Raw genomic sequence first — 7,500 nt, forward strand, 5'->3', positions numbered from 1 at the left:
GTGTCTGTGTGTGTACTCACCTATTTGTGGTTGCGTGTGTGTGTGTGTGTGTGTGTGTGTGTTAGTTACCATTTTGTCCTAGGCACATGTCAATTAGACACTTGGCCTGTTGTATATAAGAGTGTGTGTGTGTGTGACTCAACAATCAATATTTGCACCAATAACTCACTACAGTTGTGACCGGGTGTGGAAGTGTGAATTGCTCATTACACTATAATTTATTCATGATTGTAGCCATGTATAAACGTAAGTAACCATTCTTACAGAATTCATTACCTTTGTAACTTGTGAGTTCATTACCTTTGTACCTAGTTCAGCTATCAAAACTTTGGGGTCCCAGTCCCAGGACCCATTATGTACCTCTGTAATCTGTAAATACCTTTGTAACTTGTCATGATTGTGACCAGACCTACCTGGAGTTCATTACCTTTGTAAATTGTGAGTTCATTACCTTTGTAAATTGTGAGTTCATTACCTTTGTAAATTGTGAGTTCATTACCTCTGTAACTTGCTCAGCTATCAAAACTTTGGAGTCCAGTCCCTGGACCAATTATGTACCTCTGTAATCTTTTGACTACCGCCCACAGGATGGGTATGTGGTGACTACCGCCCACAGGATGGGTATGGGGTGCATAATAAACATATTAAACTAACCAGAGGCCACGATGTGGTTGCTGAGCTGGACTCCAGCACCTGGGCCCGCCTCTCAACGTTCATTTGACCTGTGCAGTGGGGATTAATCGTACCTGATCGTAAAGCTATGCATGGCATTTGGCTGTGCAGGTTCCCTGTCCATTTTATTAGCCAATCTAAATGTTAAATCAATTAATATACTTGTTAATACTACCACTATTATTATTATTATTACTATTATTATTATTATTATATAATCTGGGTTGATTATAAGACGGAGCATCTCGTCTTCGGCACTAAGAAGATCATATCAAGTATGGAGACACTGGTTAGAGAGCAGTGGTAACCACCCTGGTAGATGTGAGATATAGTCACGACATACAGGATACTCAGAAATGCTGACAGATAGGAAGCAGATAAACAATGGTGCAGACTGACAAGTGAAATAAGGATGCGGTACTGGTAGCAGGGAAGCCTTGATTACAATGCTTCATTCAAGGCTGGGCTGTATCAAGGTTGTGCTTTATCAAGACTGGACTTCATCAAGGCTGGGCTTTTTCAGGTATACAGGGAAATGCAGCCTGATAAGGCACACGAGTTCCGTGAGATAAGTCTCGGAGAAAAGCAGGTCAGAGGCGAGGTCTGCAATTATATTTAGACACAGGTACACACAAATACAGTTACACAAATTATCATACGTAGTACATATGTGTAAATTACCTATGATAACCCCAAAAAAGATAAAATAACTTATTTCCATAGGTGAGAGTAGAGGACGGAGCCAAGTGAATGGCTCGATACGGCGCACGCTGTCAGTGGCCCTATAAACCCCAACAAGAAGACGGATCCAAGTGGCCGAACTTGGTTTATTTTCTTTAGTGTTTGAATTACGGATAATGTGAGCAATGGGTTTAGGTAGAGCATATACATGCCACTGTTATGATCGACGGTGTGTGAGGTGGATTATGCTTGCTTCTGAAGATCTGCGCTTGGTCCTGTCGTTCTTCGGATGTTATTGTTGTGCTCTCCTCTAGTCCCTGATGTGAGAAGATACGTTATGATGGAACATGCATGCGTTCTTGGTGTTAGCCAGTCTGGAGGCTTATTTGTGCTCCTGAAGGCTTATCTGAAGGTCTCGGCCGGTTTTACCGACATGGAATTTATTGCATCGACCGCACGGTTATGTGATGCTGTGGTATAAACCTTAGAAAACGTGTCGGTCCTAAGGCCTTGATCACTGCTGTGCAAGTGCTCCTTGATCTGGGGTTTCTGATAATCTCTTTGATAATTTTAGTGGTAAGGACTGAAACGTTCATGTTGACTTTACTGAGAAGCAGAGTGATGGTGATGGTGATGGTAGACTGCCCTGTGGGAGTGACCAGTCGCCTATCGATGATGGTATTCTCTTTGTGTGTTATGTATGGGGAAGACTTTCTGCTTTCTGAAGAGAGTAATATGAAGTGGGAATTTGAAAGTAGCAAAAGTCCCCTCAACATGTTTCTCTTCATATAAAAGACGTTCATCATTACAAATCCTGATTGTTCGGAGGAAGAATGTTGTGATGATGGGTGAGGTAATAAATCTGGGTCGTCTTTATTGGCAGGTTATCTTTACACTGTTATTTTTAGAATATCTCTGTACTTGCTGAGTAGAACATACAGAGAGGGTAAAGAGCCGTCTCTGTATGTTAAGCGAGTCTCGGGAACTGAACAAGGTTGAACCGTCTGGGAACACTAACAAAGATGTCGTCCGCATCTTTCAGCCACATGATGAGTCGTAAGATGATATCCCGCAATCGTGTTACTGCAGTTTTGCAAGTCATGGCAAATATTGCCTCACAAATCTACTGGAGTTCCATGACTAAGTATAAGAGATGAAACAGGAGAGCGGCATGGGTAGAAAGCATATTCTTGGACTGCAAGAAGATATTTTATATTGTACCTCCAAATGCGCTACATAAGAGCGATCGTCCGAGGTGTCATAATAGGAGAGTGTAACACGGGGTGGGGCAAGGCTTGGTATTAGAACCACCACTGTTTCCGGTATATGTGAAGGACATACCAGACGAGATTGAGTCAGTTGTATGTTTACAGATGATGATAAAGCAAGGTATCAGATGAATCTGGACGACCGTTAAGTTCAGACGCACAAGTGGCTGCTGGAACTAAACCCCAGGTCATCCAATAACATTCGAAGCCCAATTTTTATTTCTCTTATGCTGTACAAAACTAATGTAGTTTACATGTAATAAATTATCGTTAGGGTCATAAAATCCAAACATTTCTTCAAAGATATATACATTTAAATCTTCTTTGACGGGTCAGCCTGCTATTTAGACCTCGCCTTAAATTAGTTATAATTAACTGTAATTAATGAATAATTGTAATTAATTGAATAAAGTAATTATTTTCGTTTGATCGGTCTGAGTAGCCTTCAGAAAACTTAAGTCATTAATGGCCTATGTGCCAGTTTTGTGAGACCTATCTTCGAGTATGCAGAGCCACCGTGAAACCCACACCTGATAAAGTATCTTTAGAAACTGGAGAAGGTGTAGAGGTGCAAAACAAGACTAGTCCAACAGCTTTAAGGAGATGGTAAAGGAGCTTAAATAGAAGACATTAGAGGATATAAAAATCAGGGAAGACATGATACCGACATACAAAATACTCAGAGGATTTGCTAGGATTGTCGAGAGGTGGGGAACGGGTACACGAGGGCACATTTGAAAGACAGATGAGCCACGGGGATGTCAGGACGTATTTCTTCAGTTTCAGGGTGAACAGGAAGTAGAATGACCTGGACGACTAAACAGCGGAGGCAGGTTATTCACGTAGTTTTAAGATAAGGTATGGCAGAGCCCACGAGGCTAAAGGGAGTAAATCCGGTAAGTGACAAGAGACAGGGCCAAACACACACACACTAGGGGAACTCGACCTGACGACAATGGAGAACAGGGGGTGTCATGATAACGACATATAAAATACCCAGAGGAATTTATAAGGTGGACAGAGACATGATGTTCCAGAGATGGGGCACAGCAACAAGGTGTCACAATTGGAAGTTGAAGACTCAGATGAGTCACAGGGATGTTAGGAAGTATTTATTCAGTCACAGAGTTGTCAGGAAGTTGAACAGTCTGGAGAGTGATGTAGTGGAGGCAGGATCCATACATAGCTTTAAGAAGTATAATAAACCCCATGAAGCAGGGAGAGAATGGACCTGGTAGCGACCAGCAAAGAGGCGGGGCCAGGAGCTATGAATCGACCCCTACAACTACAATTAGGTGAGTACACACACACACACACACACACACACACACACACACACACACACACACACACACACACACACACACACACACATACAAGCATCACCCAGACTACAGTTTACTATAAATGCTCCACTGAAACTCTTCATGGCTCTTTGTTATCATCAACAAACACAAACATTCTCACACGAGAGCAGTGGAAATGTTTTAATTTGGTCAACAGACGTGAAGAAAAAACACACTTTACATTAAAGACTTTTACTGAGGCAACTGTTAAAACTGTTTATCTCTAAAATAATTAACGCCGCAGTTCACTTAGTTACTATTATTTATTTTCTAAAATACAGCAGCAAGAAATGTTGATCCAACTTAATTAACAAACATTATTTACACTACATTGGCGCTTAGGCTTTTTAATTACTTATCTAATCAAGAAACAATAATATTTAAAAAAAAATACCCTCGACTTTCCGAATTTGGAAACTGCATCATAAGAGAGACTCCCACCACACACTCTCACTCCTCCCATGTTCTCTCATCACTGGACACGAGTCTATAGACTTAAAAAAAAAACTCTAAAAGACATGGTTGATAAATTCATTTGCTAAGAAAATGGGCCGAGGCTTCACTAGGCCAAGGCTTTACTGAGCCGAAGTTTCACTTAACTGAGGCATAAGCAATTTGTCTCAGTTGAAAACGGTTTAAAATACTAGTAAGATGACGATTAAGACAGATGTGCAACAGTTCTGTATCTTTATTGTTAAAACAAAGCCTACCACGTAGGTAAAACGTTTCAACAACAAAGATACCCAACTCTTACACATGTGTCTGAATCTTAGTCTGACTCAGGGTTGTGATTCCTAAACCTCATGTGGAGTTGGATCCTAAGCAAAGAGATACTTGAAAAGTGTCAGGCAAAGGGGGTGTTGGACAGGCACCTAAAGTTAGTACCCGACCAGCCGGACTGTGGTTCGTACGTCTGTTTGCTTGCTGCCGGAAGTAACATCCTGGTTGATCAGGTCCTGATACACTTCGAGGTCTGGTGATGGAGCGGGCCGCGGGGGCGTTGACCCCCGAAACATCCTTCAGGTAGACTCCAGGTAAGGGATCTCAAACAGCAACAGTCTTGTTCGTGGAGCGAGGGAAGTTCTCTCCAGTTTGGGAATGAATCCACTAAACTTTTAGGCCAAAAAAGCGATGATAATACACAGTTAACACACTCATAGGAGAGAGAAGCTTTTGATGACGTTTTGGTCCGATTTGTAAATGGTCCAAGTCGGACCGAAACATCGACAAAAACTTCTATATGGGGGTTATTTGTATATTGTTCCAGTCATGGTATTGTGCCGTTTTGTTCTTTACCGATGATAATAACAGGAAGGGAGGACTGAGGTAGGATAGAACAAAGAAGGGAAATAGTGGATAAACAAGAAGACTTATAAAAATTAAGTGGTCTGCTCACTTTGGATTCGTGATTTTCGACATATACAAACGAGAGTTCAAGGCGTTTCTAGCTCACTTCTGGCTGTCCTTCTAATGAAAGAGATCGGCCAGTTTCCCCAAAGTACTCAAGAGGAGGAGCTTGGACATGGGTGAAATTCCACAGTCACTTAAAACAATGGATATAGCCCCACTCCATAAAGGTGGCAGCAAAGCATTAGCTAAGAACTATAGACCAATAGCTCTGACGTCCCACATCATAAAAATCTTTGAAAGAGTGCTAAGAAGCAGGATTGCAAATCACCTGGATTCCCAAAATCTGCACAATCCAGGGCAACATGGGTTCAGGGCAGGTCGCTCCTGCCTCTCACAACTACTGGATCACTATGATATGGCCTTAGATGCACTGGAAGAAAATCAGAATGCAGATGTAATATACACAGACTTTGCAAAAGCATTTGACAAATGCGATCATGGTGTAATAGCCCATAAAATACGTGCTAAAGGAATAACTGGAAAGTGGGGAGATGGATCTTCAACTTCCTAACAAATCGAACACAAAGAGTAGTGGTCAACAGAGTTAAATCGGAGGCTGCCATAGTGAAGGGCTCTGTTCCACAAGGCACAGTACTCGCCCCCATCTTATTCCTTATCCTCATATCAGACATAGACAGATATATACATCACAGTACCGTATTATCCTTTGCGGATGATACTAGGATCTGCATGAGGCTATTATCTGCTGAGGACGCGGTTAACCTCCAAGAAGATATAAACAAAGTTTTCCAGTGGGCAACGGTAAACAATATGATGTTCAACGAGGACAAATTCCAACTACTCCGTTATGGAAAACTGGAGGAGATAATAACTAGAACAGAGTATACTACTGACTCCGGCCATACAATAGAGCGGAAAAATAATGTAAGGGACCTGGGAGTAGTAATGTCTGAGGATCTCGCTTTCAAGGATCACAACAGTGCCACGATCGCACGTGCAAAGAAAATGATAGGATGGATAATGAGAACGTTCAAAACGAGAGATGCCAAGCCAATGATGATCCTTTTCAAATCACTTGTTCTCTCTAGGCTGGAATACTGCTGTACATTAACATCTCCATTCAAAGCAGGTGAAATCGTAGATCTAGAGAGTGTACAGAGATCCTTTACTGCACGTATAAGTTCTGTCAAACACCTTAACTACTGGGAACGCTTGGAAGCACTTGACTTGTACTCGTTGGAACGCAGGAGGGAGAGATATATCATAATCTACACTTGGAAAATCTTGGAAGGAATGGTCCCAAATCTGCACACAGAAATCACTCCCTACGAAAGTAAAAGACTGGGCAGGCGATGCAAAATGCCCCCAATAAAAAGTAGGGGTGCCATTGGTACACTAAGGGAAAACACCATAAGTGTCCGGGGCCCAAGACTGTTCAACAGCCTCCCATCAAGCATTAGGGGAATTGCCAATAAACCTCTGGCTGCCTTCAAGAGAGAGCTAGACAGATACCTAAAGTCAGTGCCGGATCAGCCGGGCTGTGGCTCGTACGTTGGACTGCGTGCGGCCAGCAGCAACAGCCTAGTTGATCAGGCCCTGATTCATCGGGAGGCCTGGTCATGGACCGGGCCGCGGGGGCGTTGATCCCCGGAATAACCTCCAGGTAACCTCCAGGATAGATGCTCCTGGTGTCTACTCTGTTTCTTGTTCCTCCTGTCGAATATTATCCAAGGATTTTACAAGCTGACTGGTTTTATCTTATTATCAAAAATTCATGAGTTTTAGGGAGGGTTGGTTGGCCATGTTGCTTCTAACCTGGTTTCTGGATGTGTTGTTCATGCTGTTGTTCTGGTGCTCCTGGAGACTGTACAAGTGGAACACTGGAATGCACTTAAATCTCCACTAATTTTATTACAAATAGCAATGTTTTGTTAAAATGTGGGAAGAGTTTCCACAGCTGTCTGTGTAGTGTAGGCCAGGTGTGTGTGTGTGTGTGTGTGTGTGTGTGTGTGTGTGTGTGTGTGTGTGTGTGTGTGTGTGTGTGTGTGTGTGTGTGTGTGTGTGTGTGTGTGTGTGTGTCTGTGTGTCTGTGTGTCTGTGTATGTGTGGTTTGTTGCAAGACTGGAGGACCCAGACTCTCTCTCTCTCTCTCTCTCTCTCTC

Source organism: Cherax quadricarinatus, chromosome 73, assembly GCF_038502225.1.
Source record: "Cherax quadricarinatus isolate ZL_2023a chromosome 73, ASM3850222v1, whole genome shotgun sequence".
NCBI classification, from domain to species: domain Eukaryota; kingdom Metazoa; phylum Arthropoda; class Malacostraca; order Decapoda; family Parastacidae; genus Cherax; species Cherax quadricarinatus.